Here is a 14,208-nt window from a genome sequence, read left to right as displayed (position 1 = left end):
TTTTTCTCCTTTTGGAAAATATTTTATGTTTTCACCTAGCTTCCATTTAGTGAATCATCAGTGCAATTTTCACTTTATACTTTATAAGGTCTCTTTTCGAATTTGCTTGAAAAAAACTGTGAGTGATTCAGTGGATTCAACCCCCTTAAGGTGGTTTAGTAATAGTTTAATATATAATTAAATAGTTTAATATATAACTAATAGTTTAATATATAATTAGATATTAGAAGTACATTTTCTTTTCCATTAGAAGACTCTATTTTCTGCCTTCTCTGCTAGACCGTGAGGGATATTATGTATTATTTACATTTATACCTAGAGTTTAGCTCAGCACATGTTAAATTTTGTGCAATTAGATTGATTTTCATGTCATTTAACTTGAGCTCTGGTTTCTTGAACCATATAAAGAAAAGTAATTTTGAATGACATTTTAGCCTCAAAAACTGATAGCTCTTTTAAGTCTCACATGGGACAATTTTTGGTGTATATGAAATACCATGCAAATAAAAATCATCATTGAAGACACTTTCTATAGAAAAAGTTAAGATGTACTGTTGCCATGGAATTCAAAAGACATCAGTACATATTCATGTTATTAGGAAAAATAGCAATATTATAAGAATTGTATGAAACCTTTCAAATTGTAATCTGTTTTCAGACTTTTTACCAACCTGGAACTAAGATTTAAATATAGATTTACAATTTCTAATTGTTAAAAATGTTTTCAATGAGAACTCTAGTTTTCCTCGAATCCTTTTTAAATAGTAATGAAATTTCCAGGTGGTATTTGATGGGGTCCTGAAAATTCGTTCTCTTTGTAGTAATTTTGGTTCTTACATTTGAAATAGGCATAGAGTTTGCAGGTAAAGATCTGGGTTCAGATTTTAGCAGTACTAACACACTGATGCTCTTTGGGTCAAGTTACTTATTCTTTCTTTAAAACAGGAATAATAAGAAACTTGATGATTAATAAATGTAGTCATTATTTTTGTGTCTCATATTGCTGCTAATATCAAAAGTGCCATAAGCAAATGTTGCCATTGTTGGTACTACTGAAGTCTTCTATGGTGAGGACGCCATTGTTACCTCTTGCTATTACCATTGCTACCACAGCAGTTGTTACAGTCATACCTGTATTACTGGTTGGTTCAATGAGGAGTACTGTACTCCTTAAACCAAACTTAATTCTCTCTTCCTTTAATATGAGTTAATTTTGAGGAGAATCCAGAGTGACTCATGGAAGTAATTGCAAGTATGACTGTACCATCATTTCAGTAGGTATGTTCCATCAGAACTGAAATACAGGATGAACACAGGGTAGGCTGAAGAATGGGACTCCATTGTAATCAACCCCCTCCCAGCTTCCCTTTCTCAAAATCAGGAAGAATAAATAGAATATATGTAATTTTCTTAGAAGGAGTCATGATATCCTGATATGATTGGTATTCTGTTTTGAAAAGAATATGGCAAACATGCCAGCTCTTGTTATAAAAATATAATGTCAAGTAACAACTATAAATTGGTGGGTTTAAGGATGGGAGCTGTAACTCTGAAAACTGAGTTTTCCTCTGGAAACTTAGCATTTGTGCACATGATGATACATATAGAAAACTATTATATAAGATGAAAAGTCTTAATTAGCCTATCTTTATTGTTCAGAATCACTATTAATAACTATAACATGCAACCTGAATGGAATTACGTAGGAAAAATAATCTTGTGTTTTATGAGAAAAATTAAGGAACAATAGAAATACCAAGTGTGAACAGGAACTCCTTATTCCTTCTTCCCTCCTTTTCTTCCTTTCTCCTTCCCTCCCTCCTCTTCCCTCCCTCCCTCCCTCCCTCTCCCTTTCCCTCCCTTCCCCCTCCCCCTTCCTTTCCTTCCTCCCACTGCTGCACCTCCCCCTGCAGTGACCTTTAGGGCTAACCGGCCCTAGGTCCGGCTGGGCAACCAGCCTGCAGGGGAAGAACAGCAAAACCCTACCTGCTGCACACCCCCCCCCCCCAACACCCCCCCCCCCCCAGTGATCTTTAGGAATGGCTTTCACCACGGTCCCTAGATCCAGCTGGGCAAGGGGGGGGGGGGCGGTCGGAGGGTGGGGGGGTGGGGGGGTGGGGGGGCGGGGGGTGGGGGGGTGGGGTAAGAACAGCCTGAAGCAGAGGAAGTTCAGCGGAAGTTCCCTGAAAAGGCAGAAGCTTATCAAAAAGATAACGACCACCAAGAACCACTACAAGAATGCTAAAAATCTTATCCAGTCTTTCTAGAACTACAAACTTTAATCCCTTATCTGTCTCACTCTTGAAGTGTGTCTGTTTGTCATTTCTTTCACCGATGCCCTGACCACCCTGCACGCTTCTCTCAACCCTGAGGTGGCCTCATCGTCTACTGCTGTGCTGGTCCGCGGCATCCCACTCTCACTATTTTTGTTTTCTTATATTGTTGTTCATTTTTGTAAGATATTTGATTTCTTCCCTCAAGTGTAGTCCCCATAAATCTCCCACCACCACATCACCTATTAACACTTACCATAGTCCCTTGTGCTCTCCTTTCTTGTTTTGACCCCTCTTCTTCCTCCACCCCTGCTGTATGCCTCATATCTATAGTTTGCCTTCAAGTTGTGTCTTTTTTTATTTTTTTGAAACTTTGTTCGGTGCCCTGATTCCTCCTGTGAGTGAAACCATCCAATATTTTTCTTTTTTCTTCTGACTTATTTCATTGAGCATAAATCCCTTTTAGCTCTATCCATATTGTTACAAATGACATGAGTTTATTTTTTTTTCATTGATGACTAGTATCTCATTGTGTATATATACCACATCTTCTTGATCTAGTCATCTGGTTTTGGGCATTTGTGTTGTTTCCATATCTTAGCTATTATAAATACTGCTGCAATAAACATAGGAGTGCGAGTTTCATTTGAATTAATGTTTTTGTGTCCTTTGGGTAGATTCCTAGGAGTGGAATTGCTGGGTCATATAGTAGCTCATTTTTACTAATTTGAGGAACTGCCACACAACATTCCATAATGGTTGGACTACTTTGGATTCCCACCATCAGTGTAAGAGAGGGTTCCTTTTTCTCTGCATTCTTCCAGCATTAATTGTTGCCAGTTTTTTAATGTGGGCCATTCTTACAGTGTAAAGTGGTATCTCATTGTAGTTTTGATTTGCATTTCCCTGATGAAAGGGATGTTGAACATTTTTTCATATACCCGTTGACCATTTGTATTTCCTCTTTGGAGAAGTGTCTTTTTAACTCTTTTTTTAAAAAAAAAATTTACATTGCTGTTCATTTTCAAACAATATTTGCTTCCTCCCACCCCCTCAGGTGTAGTCCCCATGGAATTTCCTTCTCCAGTGCACCTGTGCACCATTACCTCAGTCCCCTGTGCTCCTCCCTCCTTCCCTCTGATCCCTCTCCCTCTTCCTCTCCTGCAGTATGTCTCTGATTTATAATGGTGTGGTTTTTTTGTTGTGTTTTGTACTGTTACTATTTTTTAACACTGATTTGGTTCCCCTATATTCCTGCAATAAGTGAAACCATCTGATATTTTTCTTTTTCCTTCTGGCTTATTTCACTGAGCATAATTCCTTCTAGCTCCATCCATGTTGCTGCAAATGGCAAGAGTTTACCTTTTTTGATCGCTGAATAATATTCCATTGTGTATATATAGCACATCTTCTTGATCCAGTCATCTATTTTTGGGCATTTGGGTTGTTTCCAGGTTTTACCTATTGTAAATGGTGCTGCAGTGAACGTAGGGGTGCAGGTGTTCTTTTGAATCAATGTTTTTGTGTCCTTTGGGTAGATCCCTAGGAGTGGAATTGCCGGGTCATATGGTAGCTCCATTTTTAGTAGACTGAGGAACCTCCAGACAGCTTTCCATAGTGGTTGGACCAGTTTGCACTCCCACCAGCAATGCAGGAGAGTTCCTTTTTCACTACATCCTTGCCAACATTTGTTGTTGCTAGTTTTTTTTGACATGTGCCATTCTTACTGGTGTAATTTGGTATCTCAGTGTGGTTTTGATTTGCAGCTCCCTGATGATAAGGGATGTTGAACACTTTTTCATATGCCTGTTGGCCATTGGTATTCTCTCTTTGGAGAAATGTGTTTTAAGTTCTTATGCCCATTTCTTGACTGGATTGTTTATTTTGTTTTTGTTGAGTCATGTGAGTTCTTTGTATATCTTTGTGATCAGTCCCTTATCACTTGACTGGAGTGCAAAGATTTTTTTCCCAATCAGTGGGGTGTCTCTCTGTTTTGATTAATGTCTCTTTTGCTGTACAGAAGCTTTTCAGTTTGATGTAATCCCTGGTGTAATCCCGTTGCCTTCCCTATCACTGCTTTGGGTGATGAATCTATAAAGATGTTACTGAGATAGATGCTTTGTAGTGTTTTACCTATATTTTATTCTAAATATTTTATGTTTTCAGGTCTTATGTCCAGTTCTCTTACCCATTTTGAGTTGATTTTTGTGCATGATGAGAGGTAGTGGTCTAGTTTCACTTTCTTGCATGTGGAGGTCCAGTTTTCCCAGCATTGTTTATTGAACAAACTGTCCATGTTCCATTGCATATTCTTTGCTCCTTTGTCAAAGATCACTTGTTCATATAAGTGTGGATTTATTTCTGGGTTCTCTATTTGGTTCCATTGGTCTGTGTGTGTTTTTGTTCCAATACCAAACTGTTTTAATGATTGTGGCTTTGTACTATAGCTTGAAGTTTGGAAGTGTGATACCTCCTTTCTCCTTTGTTTTCATCAGTCGGGCTTTGGCTATTCGTGGTTTCTGGTGGTTCCATATGAATTTCATTAGTATTTGTTCTATTTCTTTGAAGAACATCATTGAGATTTTTATTGGAATAGCGTTGAATCTGTATATTGCTTTTGGGAGGATGGCCATTTTAATAATGTTAATTCTTCCAATCCATGAGTGGGGGATGTCTTTCCATTTCTTTGTGTCTTCTTCAATTTTTTTTTTTTTAACAGTGCTTTATAATTTTCTTTGAATAGGTCTTTCACCTCTTTTGTTAGGTTTATTCCCAAGTATTTGATTTTTTTTGTTTCATTTATTAAAGGGATGGTTTTCTAGATTTCTTCCTCTTCAGATTGATTGTGTATAGGAAAGCTGCTGATTTTTTGCATCTTGATTTTGTATCCTGCTACTTTACTGAACTGGTTGATTATTTTGAATAGTTTTTTCTGTGGATTTTTTAGGATTCTCTATGTATATTATCATATCATCTGCAAATAGTGATAGTTTTACTTCTTCTTTCCCTATTTGGATTCCTTGTATGTCTTTCTCTTGTCTTATTGCCCTGATTATTTTGAATAGTTTTTCTGTGGAGTTTTTAGAGTTCTCTATGTATATTATCATATCATCTGCAAATAGTGATAGTTTTACTTCTTCTTTCCCTATTTGGATTCCTTGTATGTCTTTCTCTTGTCTTGTTGCCCTGGCTAGGACCTCAAGTATTATATTGAACAGCAATGGTGAGAGAGGACATCCTTGTCTTCTTCCTGATCTTAAAGGAAAGGTTTTAGCTTTTCGCCATTGAGAATAATATTGGCAGTGGGTTTGTCGTATATGGCTTTTATCATGTTAAGGTGTGTTCCTTCTATCCCAAGAATTTCAAGGGCCTTCATCATAAATGGATGTTGGATGCTTTCTCAGCATCTATTGATATGATCATATAGGTTTTTATTTTTCCTTTTGTTGATGTGTTGGATTACACTGACCGATTTTTGTATGTTGAACCATTCTTGTGCCCCTGCGATGAATCCCACTAGATTGTGGTGTACTATCCCTTTGATGCATTGTTGGATTCTGTTGGCAAGGATTTTGTTGAGGATTTTTGCGTCAGTGTTCATTAGGGAGATTGGCCTGTAATTTTCTTTTTTTGTGCTTTGTTGGGTTTTGGCATTAGTGTAATGTGTGCTTCGTAGACCGTATTTGGTAGTATTCCTTCTTTTTCAATTTTTTGCAAGCGTTTGTGTAGGATAGGCATTAATTCACTGCTAAATGTTTGGTAGAATTCATTTGTGAAGCTATGTGGACCTGGGATTTTGATTTTGGGGAGTGCTTTGATTACTGCCTCAATTTTGTTGCTTGTAATTGGTCTGTTTAGTTGTTGTATTTCTTCTTTGTCAGCTTTGGATGATTATATCATTCTAGGAACTTGTCCATCTCTTTTATGTTGTTGAATTTGTTTGCATATAAGTGTTCATAGTAATCTTTGATTATTCTTTTGATTTCTACTGAGTCTGTTGTGATTTCTCCTCTTTCATTTGTAATCCTATTTATGTGTGTTTTCTCCCATTTTTTCTTTGTGAGCCTGGCTAGATGTTTGTCTATTTTGTTTATTTTTTCTAAGAACCAACTTTTGGTTTCATTGATCATTTGGATTTTTTTTTTTAATTTCCAATTTGTTTATTTCTGCTTTGATTTTTATTATTTCCTTCTACTGGCTTTAGGATTTTTTTTGTTGTTCTTTTTCTAGCTCTTTGAGATGTGAGATTAGGTTGTTTCTTTGAGCTCTTTCTTGTTTCTTGATGTGAGCCTGTATTGCTATATATTTTCCTCTTATTATTGCTTTTCTGCATCCCATACATTCTGGAAAGTGGTGTCCTTGTTGTTCATCTCACAGTATTTTTCAATTTTTTCTTTGATCTCCTCATTAGTCCAGTGGTCTTCCAGTAGTGTGGATTTCAATCTCCATGAAGTGGGAGGGTTCCTTGTTTTCTTTTCATGATTTATTTCTAGTTTGATGCCTTTATGATTGGAGAAGATAGTTGGAATGACTTTGATGTTCATGTGTCTGTTGATGTTTGTCTTGTGGCCCAGTATATGATTGATTCTGGAGAATGATGTGTGTGCACTTGAGAAAAATGTGTACTCGAATTTTTGGGGGTGCAGTGCCCTGTAGATATCTGTTAAGTCTATGAGTTCTATGCCTTTATTTAGGGCTCTAGTGTCTTTATTTATTTTTTGTCTCATTAATCTGTCCATTGGTGAGAGTGGAGTGTTGAAGTCTCCTACTGTATATGTATTTTCTTTATTGTCCATTTTCAGAGCTGACAAAAACTGTCAATATATTTTGGTGCTCCTTCATTTGGTGAGTAGTTGTTGATGAGTGTTGTATCTTCCTGATGTATTGTCCCCTTGATCATAATGTAGTGTCTGTCTATGGCTGTTTTTACTTTTTTAAATTTGAAGTCTATTTCATCTATGTATAGCTGTTCCTGCCTTCTTTTTTGGTCCATTTGCTTGTAGGTTGTTTTCCAACCTTTTACTTTCAGTCTATGTTTATCTTTTGTGGTTAAATGTGTTTCCTGGAAACAGCAGAAGGTAGATTTTGTTTTATAATCCAGCGTGCTACTCTATGTCTTTTTATTGATGAGTTTAATGCATTTACATTCAGAGTTAATATTGATATGTTGGAATCTGTATCTGCCATTTTTTTTGTCTTTTTTGTGATTTTATTCCTCATTTTATTCTGTTTTTCTTGATCATTCCTCTGTTGGTGCCGCAGACCAGCTCAGCGGCGGCGGGAGATCGAGACAATCTCAGGGTTGAGTGAGAACGAGCAAAAGGTGGTCGAAGGAATTAGGGCGGTGGACAAGAAAGAATGACACACAGACACACTCAAGGGAGAGTGAAAATCTGAGTGTAATTTGCTCAAATCATTATGCATATTTATACATTTTCAAAAGGCATTAGGTCACACAAAATCTATTTTCCCAGCATAACAATGTTTCTTGTTACCTAGGCATAGAATACAATTTTCTAGCTAATAGTTTACAAGTTGCTAAGCATATGTGGTTACATTTCCTGAAACTGATTTTTACATATATAGAAAAAGTCAGGTAAGAAAATTAATTATGGACAAGTTGCTAAGTTACTACTTATTCAGAAACAATGATTAACTGGTTAATGGTTAAACTGCTTTGTAGGTAATTCCATCAGGCTTGTTTGTAGGCAACGCTCTTAGCAGCCTTGTTTTCAAGCAAAGAAGGGGTTTTTTACTGCAGGCTTATTGCCTAGATTGGGCTTATAGGCTTGTAGGCCTTGTTTGATCTGAACGCCAAAGTTTATTATGATGAAGCCCCTCGGGGACTGCGCCTGTCTTAGGTCGTCAGGAGTCACAGACATGAGGCTGGCCAGTGCCTTCTTTAGTCTGCCCCTGATATTACCCGTCATTGACTGTCCAGTCCAGCGCACAGGGGAAGAGGGTCTTACGTACTCTATTTGTGAGCATCCACAGTACAGCCACTCTTTATTTCATCCAATTACTGGCGAGCAATGGTGGCAACAGTGGCATTACCAACCATGGAGACAGGAGCTGCCACATGTTGGTTTTGGTCTTAGGACTCTGTAGGATTTTTTGGAGTAGGGTTTAGTTATAATGAATTTCTCGAGTTTGTTTTTCTGAGAAGGTCCATATTTTTTCTTCATAGAGGAAGCAGAGCTTTGCATGGTAAAGTATTCTTGTTTGGTATTTGCTGTCTTGAAGTTTGCTGAATATGTTCATTCTCTTCTTGCCCATAATGTTTCTTTGGAGAAGTCTGAGGTGAACCTGATTGATTTTCCCTTATAAGTTTTCTGTTTCTTCCCCCTTGCCAGTTTCATTATTTTTTCCTTGTTTTGGACTCTTGCAAGTTTTCCTATTATGTGTCTTGCTGTAGTTTTCTTTTCATTGTAGTACTTGGGTATTCTTCTCTCTTCTGTATGTCTATATTTGTCTACTTTTTCATGCTTGGGAAGTTTTCTTCAGTTATCCTTGAATAATTTTCAGATCCTTTGTCTCTCTCCTCTTCTTCTGGAATGCCTATAACTCATATTTCTTCTGTTCATGGAGTCTGAAAATTGTATAAGGGTATTCTCATTCTTCCTTTGCACTTCTCTTTTTTCTCTTTTGATTCTTTTTATTTCTGTATCTTCAAGAGTACTGATCCATTCTTTCATTTCCTCTGTTCTTTTTCAGTGCTTTTCCAAGTGTCTCCTCCAGTAATCTTTTAGTCTCCTCCTTTCCTTTTATTTCCTTTCTTAAGGTCTCGTTTTCATTCTTCATTTCATTGATTATTTTTCTCATCTCATTGTACTTTTAAATCATGATGATTATTAATTCTCTATCTGACAGGCAGAGAAGTTTTTCCATTCATTGTTGTTGAGTTCTGGGGACTAATTTTCTTTTTGTGGTGTGTCCTTCTCCTGCAGGCTTCCTTGGTTATTTGTATTTTTCCTTCTACCTGCTGTTTGCTTTCTAATTTGTTCTATGCATTGGGATGTTGTGCCACTGGTGTTGGCAGGCATCTCTTTGGATTGCTCCTTCAGGGGTGTTGGAAACTTCTACCCGACTGAGACTGCAACAGGGTGGTCCCCAGGAAAGGGGGAGGTTCCCTGCCCCACCCAAGGGAGGGTGGAGCTGAGCAGGAAGGGGAGAAGCTGAAGAAGAGACTAAGGAAGGAAGCAGGATGGAGCCAGGAGACCTGGAGGAGGCGCATGGAGCCTAGAGACACGTAGAGAAACTGCACTTGTCTTTTGGTCGTGGACTGGGTGACACAGATGTGGGTGAGACCTGTGGGGAGGTGACAATGGCAGCTTTTATCTTGATGTTGATTTTGCTCTTTTCCTTCCGGGCTTATCCAGTTATTTGTGACCCTTTTCTGTGGGTCCCCACTGGAAGATGCTTTAGACTTGTAGCAGGCTTTGGGGCCTTGTTCTGGGCCGATCCCATATGGATGGACTTTTACCCACGAAGGGACGGGTAACTTTGGGTGCTTCATTTAGAAACTAGACTCTTTGCCTTACCTGTATTGTTTCCTAGTTTTATTAAAGATCCTTCCCATTAGTCTCATGTGTTTTGTGTTGATGCGGCGGATGGCCGAACCCATTTAGAATAGGCAGGTTTGCGGGGTTTGGGCTGCCCCCTCCCTGTCCTATAACAGATTTGGCGTCCAACGTGATTTAGGACAGAGCCATCCGTGGTTAGTCAGCCCCATGGGGAAATTGGGCTTCCCTATGGCACTGGCTACGATAAGCGCAAATGTGATTTTTGGTTTCTCCAGTGTGTTTGTTTCATATGTCGATTTGCTGTTGAAAAACTGGCTTGGGCTTTGTGAAGATTCTGTGTGTTTGTGTGTAATTTGTTTGTCGTGACTAGCTAAGACATTTTAATTTGTGGAAATTTTTTTCTGTGCCAGTTTTACTCAAAAGATAAGGCAGTACATTGGACCATGTGGCCAGATCAAAGATGGCGTCTGAGGGCACTTGGCGTGCTCTTGTAAAATTCAAAGGTTCTTGTTGCTAGGACTGTGGAACTTTTTTCTTTCTTTCTTTTTGCAATCTCTGCTGTCTCATTAGCATTTCTAAAGGCAATAATGGCTCTTCAGTGGTATGTTGCTTTGTCTTTGGCTACTTCCTGCTCTCTGCCTGATGGATTTTGCAAGCCAATTGTTGAGCAATGGTGTTTAAATTAGCAAATGTATGCCTGGGTATTAAGGAAAGAGTAGCCAAATCTGTTATAGGACAGGGAGGGGGCAGCCCAAACCCTGCAAACCTGCCTATTCTAAATGGGTTCGGCCATCCGCCGCATCAACACAAAACACATGAGACTAATGGGAAGGATCTTTAATAAAACTAGGAAACAATACAGGTAAGGCAAAGAGTCTAGTTTCTAAATGAAGCACCCAAAGTTACCCGTCCCTTCGTGGGTAAAAGTCCATCCATATGGGATCGGCCCAGAACAAGGCCCCAAAGCCTGCTACAAGTCTAAAGCATCTTCCAGTGGGGACCCACAGAAAAGGGTCACAAACAACCGGATAAGCCCGGAAGGAAAAGAGCAAAATCAACATCAAGATAAAAGCTGCCATTGTCACCTCCCCACAGGTCTCACCCACATCTGTGTCACCCAGTCCACGACCAAAAGACAAGCGCAGTTTCTCTACGTGTCTCTAGGCTCCATGCGCCTCCTCCAGGTCTCCTGGCTCCATCCTGCTTCCTTCCTTAGTCTCTTCTTCAGCTTCTCTCCTTCCTGCTCAGCTCCACCCTCCCTTGGGTGGGGCAGGGAACCTCCCCCTTTCCTGGGGACCACCCTGTTGCAAGACCAGCACTGGTAGACCAAAACTCCACCAGGGTGTTGATGCTGTGGCTGTGTTGCTGGGCACTGTCTCCCTCCATAGTCCTAGTTCCAGCAGGGAATCAGTTAGTTGGTGATTTTTCTCTGGTCACTAGGTGGCGCTAGAGACCTGTACTTGCTGACCTGTGCTTTTCCCTTGTAGTTCTCTGAGAAATGGAGGGGGGGAAGGGAGCACCTGGACACAGGGGCTATTGGTCACGCTTGGTGCTGTGTCTGCCCATGTTCACCCGGTGCTGTGCCAGCGTCTGTGTGGATCCTGTGCCCTGAATTCTGTGCTCTAGTTCTCAATCCCAGGGTCTCAGATCCAAAACAAAGGCTGTCACCCTGTGCCGTGCCCACTGTTATGGCGCGTCCCATGCCCCAAATCCTATGCCTGGCACCCAGTTTCAGAATGGGGTCTTGCTCCACACCTTGTTTCCCTTCTTACCTCCATTTGCATGGCCCAACCCCTCTCAGAGCCTGAGGGTGGTTTTGGAAATCCTGGCTTCCAACTATTAGGAAGTTGGTGACTTTGCTCTGATCACTAGGTGGCACCAGATATCTTTCCTAGTATCCTTTCAGAGTTGTGCTTTTCCCCCTTGGGTCTCCGGGGAACTGAGTGGGAGTGGCGTGGAATGGCTCAACGGCGTAGGGGTGCTGTGTCTGCCCTGTGCCACTCATCGTGGTCACATACCCCGAATTTCGTGCCCTGGTTCTCAGCTCCGATGCCCTCAGATTCAGGACAAGGGTAATAGCCCAGTCCAGTGTCCACAGTAATGGCGCCTTTTGCACCTGAAAGGTCCATGCAGGAAGCCAGAATGCAGGAGCCAACCAGGAAGCCCACCTGGGGGGCAGGAATGGGGATACCTGCCTGGAGGACTCAGACAATGAGCCTCCCCCCTCCCCCTAGGAGTCTCATCTCAGACAAAGAACCTCTACCTGCCCTACAAACTTTTCCCACCTTACCAGCCCAACTACCCACCTGACCTCTCCTCGCCCTATAAAACCCTGCTTCCCCCTAACAACGTGTGAGACTCCACTGACCCCCACGTTGGGTCTGTGAGGTCCGCCCGGGGCGCAATAAACTTTCCCTCCCTTTGAGAAATGTAGCCTGGCTCTCCTTTTCTTTACCGCGCCGAACCTTTCAGCACCCTGCTCCAGAGCCTTGGCACCTGGTTTTTGATTACCCAGTGAGGGTCATTCACTTCAATGCTGACTCCCTCGTGTCTCCCCACAATCCTAGGTTGTGGGGACCTGGGCAGCCACAATCCATGTATGCTTTTCGAGCATGCGTGTGCTTTCCTGCACAAGCTTACAGGCTGGCCTTGGGCTGTTTGCAGGTCTTTCCACGGAGTCCTTATCTTCCTACATTGGCTCTGTGAGCCAGCAGCTCATCTCTGTGGTGATTCCCGCATGGTTCTCCACAATTCCTGTTCGCGGGGTGTGGTTCCTGCAATTGTTCCTTTCACTCACTGTCTCACTGGATCTCTAGTTTGCTCTTGTTTTTTGTTTTTGTTTGGGTTTTTTATCCTTTCTCTTTTCTGTTGACTGGAGAGCGCCAGCTTTGTGGTGAGGGAGGGTAGCAGGGTTCGATGCTTTCCTCTCATCCTCTTTTATTGCAGCTTTCCTCTTCAGGCAGTTTGCCAAAGTTGCCTGTTTATCCTCTGTGTCCTGGTTCTTGCAGGGACCTGCCACTTTTCCTCCCTATTAATCGTTTTTATGGGAGTATTTATGTAACAGGGTGGTCCCCAGGAAAGGGGGAGGTTCCAGGTTTCCTGCCCCATCCAAAAGGAGGGTAGCAGAGAGCTGAGCAGAGAGAGAAGAAGCTGAAGAGTAGACTGAGGAAGGAAGCAGGATGGAGCCAGAAGGAGACCTGGAGGAGGCGCATGGAGCCTAGAGACACGTGAAGAAACTGCGCTTGTCTTTTGGTCGTGGACTGGGTGACACAGATGTGGGTGAGACCCATGGGGAGGTGACAATGGCAGCTTTTATCTTGATGTTGATTTTGCTCTTTTCCTTCTGGGCTTGTCTGATTGTTTCTGACCCTTTTCTGTGGGTCCCCACTGGAAGATGCTTTAGGCTTGTGGCAGGCTTTGGGGCCTTGCTCTGGGCCAATCCCATTTGGATGGAGTTTTACCCACGAGGGGACGGGTAACTTTGGGTGCTTGATTTAGAAACTATATTCTTTGCCTTTTCTGTATTGTTTCCTAGTTGTATTAAAGTTCCTTCCCATTAAAGTCTCATATCTTTTGTGTTGATGTGGTGGATGGCAGAACCCATTTAGAATAGGCAGGTTTGCGGGATTTGGGCTGCCCCTCACCCTGCCCTGTAACACTTAACTTGTAGCCTTTCTCCACTGCCATGTTGATCCTCTCTCCTTTTTAGCTCCTCTGTCCTTTATTTGATTGGGCTTTTTGCTTTGTTTTTTTTGAGTTGTATAAGCTCTTTGCATATTTTTGGTATCAGACCCTTGTCCGTTTTATGGAGTACAAATATTTTCTCCCAGATTTGTGGGTTGCCTCTTCCTTTTGGTTATTATTATTATTATTTTTTTGCTGTATAGAAGCTTTTTGTTTGATGTAATCCCAGCTGTTTATCTTTTCCTTCATTTTCTTTGCTTCTGTAAATGAGTCCTTGAATGTGTCTGAGATGTATGTATGTCAAAGAGTGCTGTGCCTATATTTTCTTCCATGTATTTTATGGTTTCAGGTCTTACATTCATCTTTTATCCTTTTATCCATTTTGAATTGGTTTTTGTGTATGTTGTGAGATAGTAATGTGGTTTCATCCTTTTGCATATAGTGGTTAAATTTCCCCCAGCACCTTTTATTGAAGAGACTTCCCTTGTTCCAATGCATGTTCTTTGTTCCTTTGTCTTAGAGTAGTTGACCATATATGTGTGGCTTTATTTCCAGGTTTACAATTTGATTCTATGGTCTGTGTGTCTGTGTTTGTTCCAGTACCATGTCATTTTAGTTATTATGGCTTTGTAGTATAGTTTGAAGTCTGGGCATATAATACCTTCATTCTTCCCCTTTTTAGTAAGAAAGCTTTGGTTGTTCAGGGTTTGTGTGTGTGTGTGTGTGTG

The 14,208-nt window shown here is 40.9% G+C and overlaps 1 protein-coding gene across 2 annotated transcripts in view; it reads left to right on the top strand.

The window, feature by feature from the left end:
- Window positions 1-14,208, top strand: part of SENP7 (SUMO specific peptidase 7) — a gene marked incomplete at both ends in the record, with an annotated part of 137,074 nt that overhangs the window by 55,879 nt on the left and 66,987 nt on the right. The window lies entirely within an intron of this gene.

The sequence above is a fragment of the Talpa europaea genome (genome assembly GCF_964194135.1).
Source record: "Talpa europaea genome assembly, chromosome: 4".
NCBI lineage: Eukaryota > Metazoa > Chordata > Mammalia > Eulipotyphla > Talpidae > Talpa > Talpa europaea.
Note: the sequence above shows the minus strand (reverse complement) of the source record. Positions and strands in the feature narration are given on the sequence as shown.